This window comes from Neophocaena asiaeorientalis, unplaced genomic scaffold (genome assembly GCF_003031525.2).
Source record: "Neophocaena asiaeorientalis asiaeorientalis breed wild unplaced genomic scaffold, Neophocaena_asiaeorientalis_V1.1 scaffold15, whole genome shotgun sequence".
Lineage (NCBI taxonomy): Eukaryota > Metazoa > Chordata > Mammalia > Artiodactyla > Phocoenidae > Neophocaena > Neophocaena asiaeorientalis.
In genome coordinates this window covers 1,170,162-1,193,408 of record NW_020185328.1, presented here as the reverse complement: position 1 = coordinate 1,193,408, position 23,247 = coordinate 1,170,162, and the positions used below count along the sequence as shown (strand labels likewise).

Below are 23,247 nucleotides of genomic sequence, written 5' to 3'. Positions count from 1 at the left end.
TAAGCCCGTGCACCGCAGCTACTGGGCCTGCACTCTAGAGCCCGCGAGCCACAACTACTGAGGCCTGTGCGCCTAGAGCCCGTGCCCTGAAACAGGAGAAGCCACTGCAGTGAGAAGCCCATGCACTGCAACAAAGAGCAGCCCCCGCTCGTCCATCTCAACTAGAGAAAGCCCGCGTGCAGCAATGAAGACCCAACGCAGCCCAAAATAAACAAACAAATTTATTTTTTTAAAAAAAGAAAAGTGAAAATGACTTACTAGCATCCAGGCCTACATCGTTGTTGTGCAGCCTGTAAAGTCACACACCTGTATGTGACATGTGACACATGTCCCCCATACTTGGTTTAATAGTTGTTGCCATCTTGAAATTCTTAATGATTTGTGAGCATTTTAAAATCTTGTATCAGGCTCTGCAAATTATATAGTTGGTCCTGATTAGGATGTGTTCCTAGGTGGGGGAGTGGGAAGTAGGTCCCGGAAGGGTAAGAAGGACAAGCAAGAATGTGGCATCAGTTCCCACAGAGGTGGGGAGAGAATTTAGCTCAATCTCGTAGGGAGCCCTGTAGACAGTGGAAATTCACCCTGAAGTTGTTCCAACTGAGAGCAAAGGAACTGGCGTATTTATATGGCCATAGTCACTGGTTAAAGGTTGAGGCGGGGATGGAGGAACATCAATTCCCAGGTACTTCCAGCTGCCCTGTGAGCCAGCAAAGTAAATCCTGCAGCTGAGGGTGGTGTTCTGACAATGAGATGCAGGTGCCAGTTGATTCTGTGGCCAAAAGATACAAACTCCGGTAGTCTGTGGCCAAAAGATACAAACTCCAGTGTATGGTGGTCTCAGTCCCAGGTGCCAGGATCAGGTGATGGGAATGAATGCACACCTGGAGCCAGTGTGCACGAAACTGGAGAAGGATCAGAGGGGATGTGGCAGAACACTGACAGCAACTGCTGGTGTTAAGCATCTACTTTGATGTGATCTAGAGTAAGAGACTGATGCTAGCACATCAAAGTCATGATTTCACAGGTGAGATTACTAACAGCAAGCATCCTATGTGTAAGAAATAACAAAAGTAAGTCAATCAAAAATATAAATTAAAAAAATCATATAGGAGGCCCAGTGATATGTAGATGAAATGTGAATGACTGAAGTTTGGACACAGCAGAGCAGAAAGAACGACTGGATGGAGGGTCGTGGGTAAAAGAACGACTGGATGCAGGGTCGTGGGTAAAAGCACACAGTCTGGAGTCAGACCCCTTGGGTTGAATTCTGGCTTTGCCACTTTTGGATTGCACGGCTTAACCTCTCTGAGCCTACCTGCTAGGGTTGGATTAATAGAGTTAATATACGTTAAGCACTTAAAGCCACGTCTGCCATGGAAGTGTTAGCTCTTATTCTTGCCTTGCTCCTGACTAGATCAGTGCATCTCAAACTATCTGTGGGATTTTCTTTTCAATCTGTTGCAGGCTGATGCTTTTATCCAACATGATAAATACAAAATGGATAACGAGAAAAATGAAAGAAACATACAGAATACAAGGCCATCTTTCGTTATGAAGTTCAACAGGCAGAAAATGACTCAAATTGCTATAAAAGTTTTTACATGCTCACCTTCAATTTCTGTGCTTATCCCATTACAGATGGGTAACAGTTCCCAGATGGTCATTGTTCCGTGGACCACACTTTGAATAGCACTAAATTAGAAAAGCTTCAATAAACCCCTTCAATTCTTGGTGCCTCAGTTTCCAGATGAGAATTACATACATGAAAGCATTTACTAGACGATAAAGGGCTCCAGAAGTGCAAATCAGTGGTAGGGCTTTAGGAGTCGATTCTGTAGTCTGTGGCCAAAAGATACAAACTCCAGTGTGTGATGGTCTCAGTCCCAGCTGGCATCAGGCTGCTCTGTTTAGAGTGTATTCCTGGAACCGTCAGTGTCTGTGAATCAGTCAAGCATTTCCTGCCACTGTACCAAGCGGGGAATAAAAAGCTCCCCTGGCAGCCTGTGGATTGCACACCAACAGCTACCGCCATCCACAGGTTGCAAGAATCACAGTCCTGGGGCAAAGCATCCAACCACAGACTTCTTATACCCGCAGTACCCCTTCTACAGCCTGGTCAAAAGATTTCACCGAGAATGATACTTGAGCAGGGGTCAGGAGGGAAGAAAGAGAGAAGATAATGTCCTCACTGCAGTCCTTGGCTCCTGGCTTCCCTAGGCCTCACTTCTCCTCAGTTGGTGAAAGTCAACTCACAGACATCCTTCACCAACGCTTTAAGACTCCATTTCAAGTCTGGACTCTGCCCACACTGGTTTTAAGTGAGCTGCTTTGGCCTTCTCTTCTCTTTTATCTCCACCCTGTCAAACAAGAAAGCAGATACCTAGGAACCTGCAAGAAGTCCACTGAATGGTAAGATTTCTGCACATCCAACTTTTTTACTCTTTCTGGACTCTTTCTGGACTTTTTGAGGGTGAGTCCCCCCTCTGATTCATCTTTGTGTCTCTCCAATCACCATTATTGCAATGCTTGGCACACAGCAGGTGCTCAATGAGTGTTCATTGAATGGCTCTATATACGAATAGTCAGAAGTCTGTGGAAACAAGTGGCTTTTCAAACTACCCCACCCTGAATCCATTCATTAAGCAGAACTCTACCAGGTACTGGGCGTTCGGAAACACAAATCTCACGGCGAGAGATGGAGGGGATGCACGTGATGAGTGGATGTACTAAAAATTCAACAATCCGCAGTTATAGCTCCATTTTCTGGAAAGCAAAATCTCTCTGTGGCCCCAGGGCCCTTTAAATTTTACTGTGACTGTTTTCTTAAGAAATTCCTGGAGCAGAGCCTAACTTTTGTGTAGGGGGTTGGCGGCGTGCGTATTGGCGGCCTAAGGGACGGCTGGCTTAAGAGTTGCCGAGCGTTCGAGCGTTCGCACGCGAAGGAAACTTCTCAGGAATCAGAGCGACCCGGTGGAGGGCTGTGAAGTGGGGCGGCCCGAGAATCCTTGAACTTCCAAGGCTACGGGGAAGTCGGGGAAGGGAAACTGGGGGTGGCCAAGGCAGCCAGCCGTTTGCAGGACTTCAACGCTCCCAACTCTTCCCCTCTGCCGGCCCAGACCTGACACGGGTTCGGCGGCCGAACCAGGGAACAGCCAGGGCGTCTTGGCAGGAGGGAGGAGGGCCGGGCCTGGAGGAAGGAGTCCGAGGCGGCCGCCGCCCCGCCCGTCGGGCTGTCCGCCCCGCCTACCCGAGCGAGGCGGAGCCGGCGCCCGCCGGGAGGAGCAGCAGGAGAAGAGGTCGGAGTCGTCTCCAGGAGCCCTTAGAGACAGAGTCCCTGGCAGCGGCGGTGACGGCAGGGGCAGCGCACCGGCAGGCGAGTGAGCACCGAGCGGCGGGCGCAGGTGGCGGGTCCGGTCCCCGAGGGGACAGGGGCGCAGCGCGGGGCGTCGGCTGGCCAGTTCAGGAGCCGCCTCCGAGTTCCCGGTGCTGGGAAGCGAGATGGAGGGAGGGAACGGAGGAAGGAAGGAAGGAGGATTTCGGGGACTGGGTGGGGCACTGGGCGCCGGAGACCGGGATGGGGGAGGGAGGGCAAGGGACGCCGAGACCCGGAGTCAGACGGCGCTCTCGCCCTCGACGGGCGGCGGTCGGAGGGCGCAGGAAGCCAGGGGCCCTGCGGGGCCAGGGCTGGGGGCGCGGCCCCCGGGACGAGGGCGGGAGTGGGAGGAGAGGTCTCCCAGCTCGCTCGCTTGCTTCCTGGTCTGCCCGCGGCAGTGCGCCCCGCACCGGGTTGGGGCTGGGAGGCTCCGGCGTTCCCCGCTCGTGCTTGCCTGGTTCGGGCCAGGTTCGGGAGGAGGGCGGACAACTGGGGGAGACCGGGGCGCCACGCCCCTCTTCCCTACTTTGTTCCGTTCTTTCTGGGGACTAGGCGGCGTGTGCGCAGACCTGGAACCCGCTCGGCGCTGGGGGTCTGGCGGGGAAATAGCGGGTCACAGCGAGGACTCAGATCACACATCCCGCGAGGGACCCCCAAGCAGTGAGTGGCCCGGAGACTGTATTTGCGGATGGTTTGAGGAGGTCAAGACTCAGACGTGAGTCTTGTGTGATTTTTTAAAAAGTACTGCCCCGACACTTACTGCGTGGATCAGAGTGACTTTAAAAAAAAATTTTAACTAGGGCATATCAATTAAAGCTAATTTTAAAACGCTGTCACTGAAGTCGTCCGACACTCACTTGTCCCTCGCCTTCCGTTTGTGCCTTGTAAACTTGACTTAAACCATTCATAACTTTCGAAAAGGACCCCGTGATTCTCGTTAAAACCCCGCCGTGGAGTGAAACTTTGGGCAACTAGAAATCTGAGTGAAGGAACTGCCGAGGCCTGTCATCTTGTGGTCACCCCTGTCCGGGCGAGGTTGTATACAAACAAGTGCACAGAGAAAGAAATGGCCAAAAACCGGCGAGAAGGGAGGTCCCCCGCGCCCACGTGTCAGGGCACGTTTAATGGCTGCTTTGAGTGGAAACAAACCGGAATGTATTAGACCTTGTGGAGTTGGGCAAACTTCACATGATTAGCTTCCTTCCCATCAGTTGTTTCCTCCCCCGCCCCCCTACTGTCTTTGTGGACTCTTTATATTTCCTGAGGCTGTTGTAGCTTCGTCTGAATAGACTGTCTATAAGGAATCTTTTGGACCTTGTCAGAGGTAGGGACTGTGTCTGTGTGTTCTCTACTTTAAAAGCCGAGTTTGGCTTTGTTTTGAAAGTGCTAGTCACCACACTGCACCATTGCTGGTGCTTCGCAGCCCTGCGTGTAAATTATCGCAGGATGGCGGCCCTCACCTAGGAGAACCAGGAAGGCCAGCAGCGCTAGAATGACGGGGTTGCGTTTAACTGTTGCCAAAACAGTCACATTCAAGTAAGGAGCTGTTTTGATTCTTTAAAAAAAAAAAAGTATATGTGTCAGCAAGACCTGTTTTCAAGAAACAAACATATGATTCACACATAAATTTTTAAAGTAATCAAACGTTTTACAGAGACTTCAGTGATAAAAGGACCTTGGGATCAACCGTTCAGTTTCTTTGCCTTCTCTAACGGTAAACTAACACCATAAAACCCTGGTTTAAGTCCAAAAAATGCTGAAGAATCTAAGGGCTGCGTCTTTAGGCCTTATAAAAAAAAATGCAGTTGTATTTTTACTGTTTTTAACCCAGGTAATTCAGGAAGGTGTTGAATCTGGACAGCATTTAGATTTGTGTAGAAATACATAAAAATGTGGATCTGTGTTTCACAAGAAACCGGAAAGATTAATACTATAAAAATTTTCAATGTCACAAGCTCCAGTCTCATTTGAAAGCCTCGCTCTCAAACAATGAGATTTGCGGTGTTGGGCTTACGTTGTCACTTGTTGAAGGACGTGGGTGGTCGTCATGTGATAGCAAAAAGCTGCGTAGTCCAAACACTTGAAGAAATGGCTAGCTAATATCAGATTAGTTTTGTTTACCTCTTTCTGAGAGAAGAAAATTTCAGATTTGGAATTATGTCATTTATTGTGTTGGATTTTTATTGGGTGTTTTTTTTTAAGTTTTATATGTCAGCTTAAGCTTAATTTAGGGAGGCAAGTTATGGAAGTCAAATTTTTCTGGAGTCTGATTTGGAAGAGAAGCAGCCTAACAGTGGTTTGATGTATGGTTTTGGTGTGACAGATGTGGATGGGAATATTAGTTATTTAACCGTTTTCAGTCTGATTTGTAAAATGAGGATGATAGTGGTCTCCGTCTTGAGGGTTTTTATGAAAGTATATGAAACAGTCTTTGGAAAACATTTTGCACCTAATACACAGATAATGTTCAGAATTATTAGATATTTTATCTACTGACCAGCAGCCGGCTACTGGATACATTAAAAGATGGCAGTTTGAACCTTCTGGAAACACTAGATAGAGCAAATAAATCAGGTAAAGAAGGTACCTGATTTTATAGATAGATGGATAGATAGGTAGGTACATAGATTGGTAGGTAGGTAGATAGGTAGGTAGATAGATAAAGCTTCTGGAATGCTAGAGCAATTAAATTCCAAAGAAGTTACCTGGTTTTATAGATATATAGAGCAAGATGTCTATCCATCTATCTGTCTAAAGTATCTAAAATAGTTGTTTACATATGTGTGTCATGTTTCTACCACAGTGGTATGAATAATTATGATTACTGGAGTAACAGTTTTAATGTGTTTTTAGTGTGAAGTTACATCGTATAGTATTTTTAGAGCCAGACAATCATTTCATTACTCATATTTTAACTTTGAAGAGAATTTATATTTAAAATAGTCATGCTTATTAGCCCTGGGTAGGACATTAAACAGAAACAGAAATATTTGTCTTTTACCTAGTATGATTTTTAATTAAAGTATGAAAAAAATGTGACCTGGAGTATACAGTTATTTTTCATGTACTGATGTCCAGTGCTAACAGATAAGCCTCAAGAAGTGTTTAGGGGGACTTACCTGGTGGTGCAGTGGTTAAGAATCCGCCTGCCAATGCAGGAGACACGGGTTCGAGCCCTGGTCCAGAAAGATCCCACATGCCGTGGAGCAACTAAGTCCGTGTGCCACAAATACTGAGCCTGTGCTCTAGAGCCCACGCCACAACTACTGAAGCCCGCTGCCTGGAGCCCGTGCTCCTCAACAAGGGAAGCCACCTCAATGAGAAGCCCGTGCACGGCAACGAAGAGTAGCCCCCGCTCGCCGCAACTAGAGAAAGCCCGCGTGCAGCAACGGAGACCCAAAAATAAATAAATAAATATTTTTTTAAAAAGTGTTTAGGAAAGGACTAGCGGCATTTCATAAACGTTTTGTAAAAGCGTTGTGACTGATGGTAAACTTTTGTGAGACTGGGTGTTCCATTAATTCAGGGAATCTACTTATCATGTCATTGACTCATTTGCAAAATTTAAAAAATGCTTCCATCTTGAAAACAAACCCTTTTAAGTGTCTGTTGTGTTCTTAATGCATGTCAGGTGCATAGGATTGGGCCAATTGGAATCCTGGCTTGTGCCACAGATGACTTCTCTTTTACTAATTGTTCCACAGGGACTCAGATCATGCTTATAATATTTTTAAATAACTGTAAAGGGTACAGTATTATTATGAATCATTTCTTGCCTATGACATTATACTCTGAAGCAGCGGAGGACTCGATTGAATAAATTATTGATTCTTTTCTCTCTTAGAACATCATAGCATAGTGATGGCTTCCAGGCTCGTGCTTCTAGGTGTGTAGCGTGTGGGCAAGTTACTTAATACCTCGGTGCTTCAGTGAGGTGTTGGGAGGGATAAACGAGTTAATCTCTCTAAAGCATTTAGAACAGTGCCTGACACATAGTCTATGCTCAACAAATATTAACATTAAATTATTACTTACTGAAATTTTCTAAATGTTATGAGCATACATTATTTTTGTAACAGGAAAACAACTATATGAAATTTTAATGTTTCCCCCAAATCTAAAAAGGCTCAGTAATTTATATAGTCCTGTCAAGCAGTGCTTAAGAAGTAAGAGAATACAATCAGGCAATTCTCATTGTGTCTTTTAAACATGAAATGGAGTGCAGTGTTCATTTGTTCAACAAATTAATTCTCCTAGATTTCAGTCCCATTTTCCTTTCTTATTAGAAACTTGAAAAAAAAAATCGATAATCCATGAAGTCCACCCTAGGATAAGTAGGGGAAGGGTGGTGTGCCCAGTTACAGTGCATTATTACACTTACAACTAATAAAAAAAGAAATTTATGGGCTTCCCTGGTGGCGCAGTGGTTGAGAGTCCGCCTGCCAATGCAGGGGACACGGGTTCGTGCCCCTGTCCAGGAAGATCCCACATACCGCGGAGCGGCTGGGCCCGTGAGCCATGGCCGCTGAACCTGTGCGTCCGGAGCCTGTGCTCTGCAACGGGAGAGGCCACAACAGTGAGAGGCCTGCGTACCGCAAAAAAAAAAATTACGCATAGAAAAGAAAGTACAGACAAATGGATCGTGGGATTGTGGCGCTTCTCCCCATATTTTTGCCAATGAGCATGTATAGAAAATAAAAGATAATCCATTGGTGTAACAGTTACTCAGTAAAACCTGGTTTATTAGCTACAAATAGCAGGATTTTAGTTTTGTTTTAGAAAAAACACCAGCTTGCATAGCAATCGAAGGTCTTTGAGTTACATGTGAGAACTATTTAGCAGTAAAAGAGAGGCCCTTTTGGAAGTTTGCAGGTTCATCTAATTAAGAGATGTTTGAAATTTGGGTTTGCCTGCAGACGCAGTTCACCAACCTTGACTTTATGGAAACTGTCACTTCCCAGATCCCTCATGTCCCAGCCCTGCATTGAGGAGCTGTGTGTATACAGCACCTGCCGCGTGTCAGAGGCCTCTAAGACAGTCACAAAGAAGACATACCTGCCATTAGTTTAATGGGAGAGTTCAATAGGTAAAAAAATATACCTTCAGCACAGTCGTGCGACTCCATTTATGGAGCTGTTCTACATCCTAGGCCCCAGTCTAACCCCTTTACATTTATGATCTTGACCAGTCCTCACAGCAGCCCAGGTGAGAAAGCTGAGGCTCCCTAAGCGGCAAGACGAGGATGTGACCCAGAGTTGTTCTGACTCCATACACTGTGCACTAAGAGCTCTGCCAGGGAGCTGCAGTGGAGGTGCTTCCAGCTAAAAGTGCTTCCTTATGGAGGAAGTTTCGTTTAGAGGCTGTAACTCAAACCAAGAGAAACAGGAGGAGAGGGCTCCTTTTGGGGGTGAGATGACCGGCCTGAGGAGTATTACCAGTGCCTTGCCATTGGGCTCATTGGGCTCCTTGCCCTCTGCAGCCATAGAAGTCGAATCGAAGCTTCCAGAATTGCCTCAGAGACCCAGCAGGCCTGAAGGGATCTGTAGAGTCAGTCTCTCCCATGCCTGGATTCCCCAAGAGGGCCTTGAGCGGAGATGGGGGCACCAGCTGAGTCCTGCTCTAGAGCCAGCTCCCACTGACAGGTCCTGTCTCCCCACTTCTCTCTCAGGAAGAAAGGGAAGAGCGGTTAGCCCAGTGCTTTGGACCCAGGGCAGAGGGGGGAGGTGATTTGACTGAAGGTTACTTCTAGGTGGATTATTCCATTTAGTGCCCAGTCTCTTGAAAATCATTTCTAGAGTCACTTAAATGTCTGGTTTATTGTGTCAGGCTTTATTGGGTGTCGTAAAAGTGCTTAGGTGGGAGTGTCTGGTTGCCATCCCCTGACAAGGGGGGTTTTTGTCTTCTCTTAATGGCTCTGTATTTTGGAGGATTACTGTATCATCTCCTGTATAATAAAAACCAGAGTGTTGTAGACTGCTAAAAGACTTCTGATATTTTCACCTCTGCTGGAGAATTAGTAGCTCAAAGAAGATTTTCTTTTAGGTCTGCTTTAGTGAATCAGTTGCTAAGAGTCTTTTGTAATTTTTCACATTCCTTGATTGTAAGCACGTGACTTTGGGGCCAGAGGGTTGGGAGGCCTTATATTCCATTTGCTTTCTTACAGAATAGACTACCATTCCTCTTGCAGTCAGTGTCACGTAACTGACATAGGATCCCCTTGGTTGACTGAGAAGAGGAGCATAAGTTCTCATTTAACTTGGGTTGCTGTCATCACAAATGCTCCCTGGGTGGGCTCTGAATCAGTGGTCATCGCCGTGCTTGCGTGCCACGTAGAGAGCATTGCCTTCATCCCCAGTGGCCGTGTGCAAACCCACATGAGCCCGTGGGGGTGGAATCTTAACTTCACCCATGTAGAATAATCAGGCTTTTACTTAGCTACAGATGCTACCAGCCAAGATGTCCCTGAGCACTGGACATGAAACCTTTAGCCCCCCTGCACTGGAGCCCTTTGACTAAGATTCCCAAGCTTGCAGTGACCTCAAAATTTGCCTGCTTTTCAGAGACGAGTGATGGCAGTTTAGCTCTCGGTGTGAGCTAAACAAATCTAAGGACGGAAAGAGGAATCAGGACCCAAAAGCTGCTTGGACTTTATCGAGGCGTGGTGAGGACTTTATTGATATGAAACCATCACACCAGGTTTATTCAACCAGAACCTCAGGCAAATTGGAAAAGTGTTGAAGCCAGCAGACTTGGTGCCTGTCCTGTACCTGAACTACCCAAACCTTTTGCAATGTTAGACCGTGACCTGCACATTAGACCGTGAAGCTTCATATGGGTGTGTAAGGTCATGATTGGCTGCTCAGACAAGTTGCCAGGGGAAGGTTGAATGTCTGGCCAAGAAGCAGAAGAGTTGGATTGTGACTTCTTGACAGGGCTGCTTTGAACTCTTGTACAGATCGTTCACTGCACAAGACTAGCTGGCCAAGGAAGTTAAGTGGGGCTCAGATCTCTCCAAAAACTATGTGTCCTGGGCTAGAACTGCCTCTGCCAGGAGGAGGGGGCACTTCATTCTGACTCCGTCAAGCCGGCAAGGCTGGGTGCACTTGGAGGGGTGGCCTTTTCCTAAGTCACACAAAGGCACAATCTGGCAGCAGCAGCCCTGCCTCTGCCAGCACCTTCAGCCCCAGTAACCCTCAAAATGACATGAGCTGGCTGAGTCTGGCACGTAGTAGGTACTTAATAAACGCCAGTGGAATGAAGGAATAAAACCACATTCTCTGTAGTGTGTGCCAGTGAAGTGGACAAGCCAGTGTTCTTTTTAATCAAAAGTAAAATTGATGGTATCTACTAGGAAAGGCACATTCAGTGGTGCGTGTTCCCTGTGACAGGCTTCTTCCTCTTTAGTTCATCATTTCCTAAGGGGCAGGTAAAGCCCAGCACTTGAGGGGTCGTTGGCGTTGTTTACTCTGAGTCCAGCACCAACAAACGTGCTCAGCATTGCCTGGTACCTGCGGGGCTCCTGCAGTGGTGCCTCCTGGGAATGGACAAAGGGATCCATGGTGTTTATTGACCAGCTGTGGGCCCTCCTCTTGGGGACAGGATGCAAAGGACACTGGCTGCAGGAGCCTTTGGAATTTACCTATGAGTGGCTGCTTCTTGTGTAGAAAGACTTTTCTAGTTCAGGGTAAGAAGCGGGGAGCCTTGTTGCTAAAGCCACTGACAACTGAGGAAGGGGGTTTGTCTGTGTCCCTTGCAGTGCCAGCTGCTGCTTGCATGCCTGTTTCAAGTTGATCCTTTAGAAAGCAGACTCTCAGAATTAACCTCCTCTTGGCTCCCCTCCTGAGGGGCAATCCGCACAGCAGGTAGGATCAGCCATGTTTAGTGGGTCAAACTGCTAAGCCAGTGGTTCTGTGCATAGAGGTGCTGGCTTGCACTTAGGACCTTGGGCTTGCACTTAGGACCTTGGCCTTCTGCTGTTTTATGTAGAGGCCACACCTTGTGAAAAATGCCCAAAGGTGCAGAAACGTGAACGCCTTTCCCATTTAGGCTGGTTAAATGCAGCTTTCTTCAGGCAAACTCAGATTCCCAAAACAGGACTAGCAGGAGATAACAATTCCTAATAAGGATTTCCCACAGAACTTCTTTCAATCTTTATTTTGGCTGCGTTGGGTCTTCGCTGCTGCGTGCGGGCTTTCTCTAGTTGTGGCGAGCAGGGACTACTCTTCATTGCGGTGCACGGGCTTCTCGTTGTGGAGCACGGGCTCTAGGCACGTGGGCTTCAGCAGTCGCAGCACGTGGGCTCAGTAGTTGCGGCTCGCGGGCTCTAGAGCACAGGCTCAGTAGTTGTGGCACATGGGCTTAGTTGCTCCATGGCATGTGGGATCTTCCTGGACCTGGGATCGAGCCCACGTCCCCTGCCTTGGCAGGCAGATTCTTAACCACTGCGCCACCAGGGAAGTCCCTCACAGAATTTCTTGAGAGAGCAAACTTACCTGTTGCATTTATGGTATGATTTGATTTTACAAAATTCCAGGATTCTCAACTTTTCAGGAATATCTGTTGAATTAAGCAGAATATTCCAGCACATGCTTTGCCCTCTTTTTTGACATAAATATTTGATGAGCAGCATGCTTCAGCCATTACTGTCCAAATCCAGAAAGCAAATAAATGCACCTGGCATGCTGCCTGGGAGGGAATCCTCATGTTTCTGCCTTTGCCTCCCATTCACCTCCAGTTCTCTGACTTCTGCTGTAATAAATGTCAAGGGGCTCAGGGACACCCACACCCAGCAGGTGATATCACACAGGGCAGAGACCACCTCTCCATGCGCGCCTCCTGAGCTCTGGATCCAGGTTCCTCTGATTTACTGATGCCAACGTGAGAATTCACCTGCCTCAACCCGGGTTTCCCAGAAGCCTCCTCAGCTTTGTTTCTTCCAAGCTGGGATTGTCCTATTCTTCACACTCCTGTGAAAAATGGTTTATACAACCTCTCCTTTTTGAAAAAATTGGTAATGTATTTATATGGTTTACCCCCATATAAAAAGGTAAACACTGAGAAATCTTGCTCCCGTCCAAGCCTTTTCCACATTTTCTACAGGTTGCAACTTGTAAATACAAGCAAATGAGTGTGTGCGTGTGTGTGTGCGTGTGTGTGTGTATGTGTGTGTGTATTTAATGCTTCCCCTTTCACAAAAAGTGGTATATATACTGTTCTGTGTCTTGCTTTTTAAAATTAGCAGTCTGTCCTGGAGATCTCTATCAGCACGCTCGTTTTCCATTGTGTAGATGTAGCATGGTTTATTCGACCAGTCCCCTAAGCCTGGACCTTTGAATTGTTCCCAGTCTTTCGCTATTACCCACCGCACTGCAACAGATAAAGGTTTCATCTTGCTTTTGTGCGGGTGGACCTAGAGGATTGATTCCCAGGAGCGCAACTGCTGACTCGCAGGGCCCTGTCAGCCCCTTGGGAAGGGTTGGCTCATTTTGCCCTCTGCTCAGCAGCGTATTAGGTGGCCTGTCTCCCCATAGCCCCAACGCATGGAGGGTGTCAGCTCTTTTTATTTTTGCTAATCTCATTGATGAGAAATGGTAATGAGGGTTGGTTAAATTTTTCGAACTGTGAGTGAGTGAGAGGATTGGGGCTATTTGTACATCTTCTCCTGTGGGCAGTCCAGGCCTGCCGATCCCCCCGTGGGCGTTTATTGACCTTTCCTCCTGAAGCTAAGCCTCTTGCCTACACCACTGTCAGAATCTCTAAAATACAGACTTAAGAATGTGATAGCTCTTTCGGGCCCAAGGGTAGAGTGGGCTGCCAAATTGTCAGTGCAAATTCGAGAGAAGTGGAAAGTAGGGTTTTATGCCAGTTGCTAATGTCTGATTTATAAATAGTTTTCGGCTAATGGTATCATTAAACTGCGGCTTCTCCAAAACCATTATGAAGATGACCTTCTAGTCTAGAATTTCTCCCTCTCAAACAAAAACAAGAGAGATTGAGAATATATAAATTCCAATGGCATTTCCTGCAAAATCTTCTAAGAAATCTATATTTTTCCTTTCATATGCAGCTCCTGAAAGGTCATACATGCCACATTTTTTTGTGTGCGTACCTGCTGACCTGCTGAATAGGGCTCCTGTTCGCCCTTTGATTTAACCAACAGAGAGCTGTCTACTCTTATTTCCAGGGTGAAAGAAAAGAGGGAAGTAAAAGTACAAGGTAAAGAGACTGACCAGAGTTCAGGGTTCAACGAAGGGTGCAGGATTGGAGTTCCACAGAGTCATTTTTTTTTTTTTTTTTTTTTTTTTTTTTTTGCGGTACACGGGCCTCTCACTGTCGTGGCCTCTCCCGTTGCGGAGCATAGGCTCCGGACGCACAGGCCCAGCGGCCATGGCTCACGGGCCCAGCTGCTCCGCGGCATGTGGGATCTTCCCAGACCGGGGCACGAACCCGTGTCCCCTGCATTGGCAGGCAGACTCTCAACCACTGTGCCACCAGGGAAGCCCAGCCCCTTCTTTTTGAGGTGCTCTCTCAGTCAGCTCTTGGGATGCTTTCTTAATATAAAATTAATTTTCATCTTTTTAAAACTGAAATCCACCGAAAGAGAAATTTTGGTTGAGGGAAAAGATGACTGTGTGTGGCTTATTTTTTTATTTTTTGCTTTTAGAAATTCAAATGAGGCAGTCCTGTATAAAGTTAGCCTCCATCTCCATCAAAAAAAAGAGAAAAAAACCAAAACAAAACAGGCAAAACCAAGAAAATCCCAGCACCACAACAAATTCTCCTTCTCAGATTTCCCACATTTAGCAGAGGCCCATGAAATCTCTAGAAAGGACGCTATGATCTTCCACCCCCAGTGCTCTCTTTTGAGCTCCAAAATGTGTGGATTATTACCTTGTGAAGTTGGGTTTTCAGCTCTCTGGATTCTTTGTTTTCCTTCCAGTGCTCCTGTCGCTGTAGTGTTGAGCTCCTGCACTATAGTCTCAGCTCTGTAAGAACAGGCTCTTGGTCTGTTGTTCTAGCCCAGGACCTAGAAGGGTATCTAGCACCTTGGAGCGCTGCATCAGTGGATAAATGAATGCTGCTGAGGGTAGCCGCCTTCTCGACCTGGCTGGGTCTTTGTGGTCAATCATGTTAGAGATCCCATGTTAGCCAGGGGCCCGGGCTGGGGGTCACGTTAGCCATTCCTTGGCCTTTGGGCAGGATGCTCCAGCCCTTGTGCACCCTCTGACGGTGTGCATGATGGCTTAAGAGCTCAGGCTTGCAGCCTGATTCACCTGGGCAAGTCACCTGACCTCGAAGAGCCTCTGCTTTCCCATTTGCAGAATAAAGGTAATGACACGATATTTCAACAAATCTAAAGTGCCATCAGTTATGAGATGTGCCGTTATTCTATGAGCCACTAAGAAAGAAAAAAGAAATTGCTACCAATCCAACTGTAGCTCCCATTAATCCTAAGAATGTATTCGTTTTCTGTGGCTGCCATAACAGATTACCACAAATTTACCACTTAAAGCAACACACATGTATTATCTCACAGTTCTGACATCAAAAGTCATCACGGTTTTAGCTGGTTTCTCTGCTCTGGGTTTTACAAGTCCGAAATCTTATTGGGAGGTTCTGGGAAGAATCCATTTGCAGGGTCGTTCAGGTTGTTGGTAGAATCCAGTTCCTTGCAGTTGTAGGATTGAGGTTCTTGCCTCGTTGATGGCTGTCAGCGGTGGGCCACCCTCAGCTCTTAGAGACCTCTCCTGGGTCCTTGCACTTGGACCCTACATCTCAGATGATGAGTCCTTCTCATGCCTGGAATCTCTTTGACGCCCCCTCTCCTCCATCCTTCTGCTTCCAGCCAGAGAGAGTTCTCTGCTTTTAGGGCTCATTCGCTTCGCTTGGGCCCACCTGGATATTCCAGCCTACTCTCCCTTAACTACATCTGCAAAGTCCTTTTTGCTGTGTAACATAACATATTCATAGGTTTCAGGGATTAGGGTAGGGACATCTTTGGGGTGCCATTCTGACTACTGCAGTCATCCTAGTATCAGGGATGTTAAAATGTGAACAGAATATGTTCCTTAGAATTGATTAAATACTATCTTTGGTTTAAAGATTAAAGAGCTACTAATGTATGTAAAGCATTCAGGGTGTCAATAGTAAGTGCTCAGGCATTAACACAGTGCTCATATAATGCCCATCACCTTTAACTTCAGTTGAAGTTACTCTCCCAGTTAGATGCACTTGACAAACACTAATTGAGAGAGTGTAGTTTGTGGGCAGCTCATTTGATGACAGTGATGGTGATAGTTACTCCTTGAGTGACATCTGTGTGCCGACATGTGCTAGGACCTTTACACACTTCTCAGGCCTTGCAGTAGCCCTCTGAAGTAGGCAGTACTGGCTCCACTTACAGGTGGGGAAGCAGGTTCAGGGAGGTTGAATACTGCTTAGGAGCTCAGCAGTAGTAAGTGGTGGTGGCATCTTGCTTTGAATCCAGGTCTGCTGGCTCTGGCTCTGCAGTCAGTGCTCTTTGTGGCACCATATTGCCTGTCCTGGTGTCCACCAGGTGTGTGGGCTGGAGGCGGTGGCCTCCTGGAAGGGAAAGGAACACAGGGGAAGAGGCATTGCCCTGAGATGTGTCTCTCTTGTACTCAGTTGTTTCTTTGCTATTAACTGTTTAGCTTATCAAGGAGTAAGGTCCTCTCTCTTCATCCTTTTTTTCAGTTTTCAATAAACACAAAAATGATCTTTTTCCATGCAACAGGTATTTATCAGTTACCTACTCTGTGAGGATACAGCTGTGAACAATATTGTGGTTTACAATGAGAAATATATATACGATCTTTGTATACAGTTCCTGTCACAAAACTCCTGAAACCTTTGGAATTTCCCAAGGGGTGAGAGCGATAAAGGTGTCTTTTGATCTGTTATTGAGGTGACTTTGGGACCACACCTAAGGATGGGGGCTGTTTTCCTGAGACTCAACCATGTGATTAGAAGGGTGGAACTTTTGGTCCCATCCCTCAGACCTCCAGGGCAGGGAGAGGGGCTGAAGGTTGAATCAGTCACCCATGGCCAGTGATGTAATCAGTCGTAGCTATGTAATGAGGCCTCCATAAAAACTCAAAAGGACAGGGTTAGGAAAGCTTCCGGTTAATGCACAAGTGGAGCTATGGGAAAAGTGGTCCCCTCCAAGAGGGCATGGAAGCTCCGTGCCCTTTCCCTGCACCTTGCCCTCTGCATCTCTTCCATCTGCCTCTTCCTGAGTCATATCCTTTTATAATAAACCTAGTGATCTAGTAAGTATAATGTTTCTCTAAGTTCTGTGAGCCGCCCTGAGCCCTTAACCTGTGGAATCCGATGCTATCTCCAGGTAGATATGTCAGAATTGAGTTGAACTGTAGGACACTCAGCTGGTGTCAAGAATTGCTTGGTAGTGTGGAAGCCTCCGCCACAAATTGGAATTGGTGACCAGAACACTTCTATGTACTGTGTGTGGCTTTCAAAGGGAGGAGAGTTAGCATTGGGGAATTTCTGCTTTTTAAACTATTTTAAGTGTAACTGGGGCAAAGGGGAAGGGAGAAGAGGAGAAGAGTGGTTTAGCAGAACTGGAGTAAAAATAGTAGCTACCTGAATGCAGTAAACTACTCTAAGATTGCAGTCTGCAGAATTTTCCCAAGACACAACTGCAGATTATCTTAGGCTCTTCAAATTCAGGTAGACATTCTTGAAAACCAACCTCATCATCTTGCCCACAAAGCCTGCTTTTCTTCCTGCCTTCTTTAAGTCTGCAGATATCTCCATCCACCCAGGATGCCAAGCTCTGGACCCCTGAGTCCTCCGAAACCCCTCCCTCCTCTTCCCCTCCCTACAGCTCAGATACCCCTGGCCTCCACCATAGCCTGCCACATCCACTTCCAAACTAGTCCGCGTGCCTGGTCTGCTCTCCTCTACCCCCACTGCCTCTCAACCAGATTGTCGCCGTGGCTTCTTAACTGACCTTTCCCCTGCACACTGCCACCAGGGTGATTTTTCTAAAACATGGGTTTGAATATGTCACTTCCTGTCTGGCAGCTCCCCAAAGGCATCACAGGCTAGTGGTTAAGGGTTCACACTGTACAGGTTCAAGGCTGCCTGTGCTTCTTACGTGCTCTGGAATCTTGGAAGAGTTATTTAGTTGCCTTGTGCCTCAGTGTCCCCATCTCTAAAATGGGGACCATTTTAGCACCAACCTCACAGATAGGTTGTGGAATTTAAATGAGTTATATGCATGGAGCACTTAGGACAGTACCTGGCACACACAAAGCCCTCCATGAACATTATTAACCCCCACAGTCCTTGATACCACGACTGTAGCTCACCTTCCCTACTGCCCTGTACCTCATCCTCCCACCCTCTCAGTGCCGCACAAAGCTTGCTGTGCGGACAGACTCTTCGCTAATGGTCAGATGCTAGGTAAGTACCCACATGGAGAGAACACATTTAGACATTTTCATAGCAAGTTTTACATCTCTTGAATCTAATGAAAAATTTGGCTTGCATTTTATATTTCATTTTTCTATCAGTTCTTTTTATTGCATCTTATAAAAGTATTGGTCCATGGTGAATTAGAAATAAAACCAAAAAGCTGATCTTTCACCAAGGATAGTTTGAAAAGCACTTCCCTGTTCCCACACATCCCAGCTCGTTGATTCATCCTGGCCAGGTTACCCATATTCACTGTGTAGCCTTAAATCTCTCTGGATTTCTTCATGCTGTTTCCTCTGCCCAGAGTTTATTACACATTTATGCAGCACCTATAAGTGCTAGGTTCTGCGGATATAAGAGTGAGTAAGATACTGCCTCTACTTTGAGGACGTTTCCCTCCAGCTACCCAGTGAGTTTTTGCCTGTGTTTTGAAACCTAGAATACTTTTGTTCTTTCTTTCACCCATTAAGAAAACATTTATTAAATACCAACTGTTTACGAGGCACTTGATGCATTCTGCTCTTGCCCTTAAGGACCACCAAACTAATGGGGGTGCGGGACACGTGTGAACAGACACAAAAACAATGATAATAGGATGGGAGGGTTAGAGAGCTGTGTGAATAAAGACGTGTGAAGTACAGAGGAAGGTGTGTCTGACTTTCCCTTGGCTGGGCAATGACTTGGGAGCTGGGATATGGTTTCACAGGTACAATGGAGGAAGTGTCATCAAAAACTGAAGATCCAGGTCCTGAGGTCAAGCCCAGGCCCAAAGCCCAGATCTACCGCTCACTAGCCATGTGACTTTGAATGACTGACTCTCCGTCTGTCAGGCTGCTATAACAAAATACCATAGACTGAGTGGCTTATAAATGATGGAAATTTATTTCTCAGAGTTCTGGAGGCTGGAAAGTCCAAGATCAAGACACCTGCAAGTTCAGTGTCTGATGAGAGCCTACTTCTGGGTTCATAGACAGCAGTATTCTCACTGTGTGGGGTCTATTTAATTTTTACTGAAGTATATAGATTTACAGTATTGTGATGATTGGCTTAAGAAGGTGTAATGTACACACACGGGAGTATTACTCAGCCATAAAAAAGAATAAAAGATTGCCATTTGCAGCAAAATGGATGGAACTAGAGAATATTATATCACTTGTATGGGGTCTCTCTTATAAGGGCACCAATCCCATTTATGAAGACTTCACCCTCATGACCTAATCACCTTCGAAGGCCCCACCCCCAAATACTATTACATTGGGTTTAGGATTTCAACTTGAATTTTGAGGAGACACATTCAAACCATAGCACTCTCTGAACTTCAGATTCCTCATCTGTAAAATGGGGATAGCAATACCAGTCTACCTCACAAGACTGTTTTGAGGCTCGCCTGAAATTATTATGTACATAATGTGTTTAGAACCGAGCCTGACATATACAGCTCCATAAATGTTAGATGTTATCACTCTTGCAGTTACCTTTATTCCCCTACCCTTCCTACCCCTGTCTCGGGGACATATTTAAATTTTCCCTTGTCTGGGTTTCCCGTGGCAGGCTTTTCAACCAGCACGCTGATTGTTACATTGAATTGTGTAGTTTTACCTGCATGTCTCTGCCTCCCCTCCAGAATGTACTGTACCTCTTGAAGCCAGTGACATTTTTTCCTCTGTCTATTGCCAGTGGCAGACAACGTTCAACTCATAGAAGACTCAATGAATATTTAGAGAATTTATATTGTATTTAAATTTGAGCACTTCTTGTCAAAAAGCTTTGTGAAGAGTCTGGTTGTTATGGACTGAATGTTTATGTCCTCCCAAAATTCGTAGGTTGAAATCCTAATCCCCACAGTATGAGGATATTAGGAGGACGGGCCTTTGGGTGGTAATTAGGTCATGAGTGTGGAGCTTTCATGAATAGGGTTACTGCACTTACAGAAGAAGCCCCAGGGAGCTGCCTTGCCCCTTCCACCATACGGGGACACAGTGAGAGGATGGCCATCTGTGAACCTGGAAGTGGGCTCTCACCAGACACTGAATCTACTGGAAACTTGATCTTGGACTTTCAGCCTCCAGAACTGTAAGAAATAAGTGTTTGTTGTTTAAGACACCCAGTGTATGGCATTTTTGCTATAGCAGCCTGAATGGACTAAAACACTGGGCAAACATTAGTTTCTACTTTGCAGATGGGGAAACTGAGACTCTTTCTAAAGTTTCTGTTACTTGCCTAAGGTCAGGGAGCTAGTGAAGGGCAGAGGTGAGATTAGAACCTTACGTCTCTTGTTTTCCTGTTTTGTGCTGCCTTGTCAAGTCCACCCTGTGAGCTGGGGGTATGTCTGGCTGCTGGCCAGACTCAGAAGCTCCTATCACCTGGTCCCACCTGTAGCAGGATGGCTGAGTAGGCAGGAACCAGGCCTGGAGAGACCTCTAGACACACCCTCTCTCCCCACCCATCTCGCTCACTGCTGCCCCAATGGTATTTATGGGTCACAGCGTTGGCAGTGAGCGTCCACCTGGAAACCTGGGGTGGAGGTGGGGGACAGAGGCGGCCTGTGGCAGGCAGGAGGCTGCTGGAGAATGGAGGAGAGAGGGAGGGCCTTGTCTAAGAGTGAGTGATTTGTAACAAGGCTACAGGGATGAGTCAAGGAGGAGGAGCCCAGTGAAGTCAAGAGGTTGGAGAGTTGGGAAAACTCTTGGAAGGATATCCAAAGGCAGTGAAGCTTTCTTAGACTTCTTTTTCCCTCCAGAAACATCTTGACGCATCTCCCTTCACACCCTCTATGAAAGGGTCACCCTTTACACTCTGCTGAGGAATATCTTCTGTGCTCTAATCACTTCGATTGGGTTGTAGTCTTTATTAATGGAGGCAGGGCAGGGTGGTGAATTCACAACGAGGACTCTGACCTCAAACTTGCTTGAGAAAAGTTTAAAATTTATGACTTCGTGCATTTTTTTTTTTAATTCTTTCATTAGGAAAAAAAGAAAAGAATTCGCAAAGGGAATAGGATCTAGTGGCTCAGGTAGCCTGGAAAGCAGAAGAGCCCAGGGTCATGGTTTGCAGACTTGTCTGCATATTGGGATCAGCTGGAGAGTGATTTTTAACAATCAGAGAGCCCTGGCTGCACCCAGACCTGTGAAGTCAGCCCCGCGGGCGTGGGACCCAAGGGTGACCATTCCTGTAAAGCTCCCAGGTGGCCCCAAGTGCACAGTGAAGGGTTGAGAGGGGTGCCCCGAGGGTGGCCTTCTTGATGCCCAAGGTAAGGCTGGTTCTCTGCAGTGCGGATGATTGACGTGAGGAGAAGCCGTGACTTGGCCGTCAGTGAGTCTTACGGCCTCTGGCTCATTTCCTCATCTAATTATGGGATCTGGGAGCAGCCTTGGCGTTAAATCCTCTCTCCGCATCAGCTCGCAGAGCCCCTTCCTTGAAACACGCTGAGCTGTACCCTTGAGCTGTCTAATCCAGCTCTTCCCACTTATGAACAAATTTTCGGTGTGTCCTGTTAGGTGAAAACAAAAAGGAGCATCTTTGAAGGGACAGTGTCACCATTCCCATTTGGACACAGTCACCCACAGTGGAAGAGCACGGCAACTCTGGGTGCGAGAGGGCTCTCGGTCCAGGCCTCTCTCTCTGGCAAATCACACCACCCCGTGGATAGTTTTCTGGAGAAAGGGAATCCGTTCAACTCATGTTACTCACGAGTCATGTTCAACATGTGTTACTCATGGCCAGGTTCGTCACGTGGAGCCTAGGAACAGTTTAGTGTTTTTGAGGAGCATATTGCAGGCTCTTGACTTTTGACTAGAAATGGCTTTAATGATCAATGTTCATTCTGTTTTATGTCCAGTAGCATATTTTATTTTTTATCAGGGATTGAGTAAAGGAAAAATTGTGAGGGAAGGTGACCTGTAAAATTCACATTCACAGAAATGATTTGTGGGTTTGTTTTTTTGCTGGATACAAATACAATTTCATTTTGAGAGAGAGGTTTTTTTGGATTCAATGTCCATTCCCCATAGATTTCCCCATTCCCCCTTGAGAGCTAGAAGCCTTCCGTATGGTAATGCTTTCCAGAAGCATCTGAAAGTGAGAGTCCCTCGGGAACTTTTATGGTCACGTGCCAAATTAAAATGAAAAATGGAATCTCAGGAGTGCTACTTGGTTTTGAAACTAACTTCACTTTTTACAGCTTTGACGATGAGAAGGAGAGGGAAGTAACGTTCTTGTGTGCCTGCTTTTGACCAAGTGTTACAACCTTATAAAGGAAGTATAATTAGTTCACTTTACGGAAGAGGAAACTACAACTCAGAGAGGTTCAGTAATTTGTCCAAGGCTGCACAGCTCATGAGGAACAAAGCCAAAATTCAAACCTGTTTGTGTTAGACTATACCATGCTGATCTCTGGTACTAAAAAAAAAAAAAAAAAAAAGCAACAAAAAACGCACTTAACTCCTTAAGTGTTAATTTTCTAGTATCTTTCAGAGACTTTTCTTTTATCGTCCACAGAAGATTGTCCTGAGAAGCATATAAAACGTAGAAGTGCATAAAAGCATTGTAAAACCTGAGGCTTAACAGAGTCAGCATCTATGGGAGGACAGAAAGTCCAGAGAAGAGAAAGTGGAACTGCTTCCTGGCAGGTACCATGTTTATAAAGAGCCCAGCAATCACTCATGTGAATTTGTTTTTAAACTGACTCATGACAGCTGCAAAGACTGGAATTATCAGTTCTCAGCTCAATTGTCTTCTTATTATCTGTGACTTGCCCTTGTTAAATATGGCGCTGTAATAGGTAGGAACAGCTTTGCTGATTGTTAATAGGGTTTTGGTTGACGGTTGCATTGAATGCGTGCGTTTTGGTTATTTCACCAGAAAACAATGTTGAGGAAGTTTAGAGTAAATGTTGGAAAATTGACAGAATTAAAGTGTTGGCGTTCTCCAGAATTTCTAAACAGGAAGGGCTCAGGGCTGGCAGGCTACAAGGGGTATGAGGGGACAAATCTGGAAGTTGTTTTTGCTAAACAAGAACGATTTTTTTTTTTTTTTTACTTTGCATGTTTTTCTAATGTTTTCTAAAGATATTTTAAAATTTATACTTTATAAAGTGAGACAGTGTTTTCTGTCCATATTGAAAAAAGGGTTCCTGCAGTGGCAGAGAGGGGGAGCCTGGCTGGCAGAGACTAATCCCAGTTCTGCCACTTGCTACTGTGTGACCTTAAACAAGTTAACTTCACCTTTCAGTGCCTCAGTTTCCTCTCCTGGAAGGTGGAGAGGTTATTGCACCTTCTTCTTGGGGTTATTGTGAGGCGTAAGTAAGTGAATAATATATAAAGTGCATAGAACTGTGCCTGACACTGAGTAAACTAGACGCCCAATAAATGTTTGCCATTGTTCTTTTAATTAATTGGAGTTTAATCTAATTGGAAGGT

General features: G+C 46.1%; 1 protein-coding gene across 2 annotated transcripts in view; it reads left to right on the top strand.

The window, feature by feature from the left end:
• Positions 1-3,282: 3,282 nt before the first annotated feature.
• The window catches only part of GNG12 (G protein subunit gamma 12), a 124,958-nt gene continuing 104,993 nt past the window's right edge, over positions 3,283-23,247 (top strand). Inside the window, exon 1 of one of the 2 annotated variants that reach the window (XM_024734642.1) lies at positions 3,283-3,377. The gene's annotated coding sequence lies outside the window, so the exon portion shown is untranslated. The remainder of the gene's footprint in view (positions 3,378-23,247) is intronic. The other variant, XM_024734643.1, reaches the window with a different exon arrangement.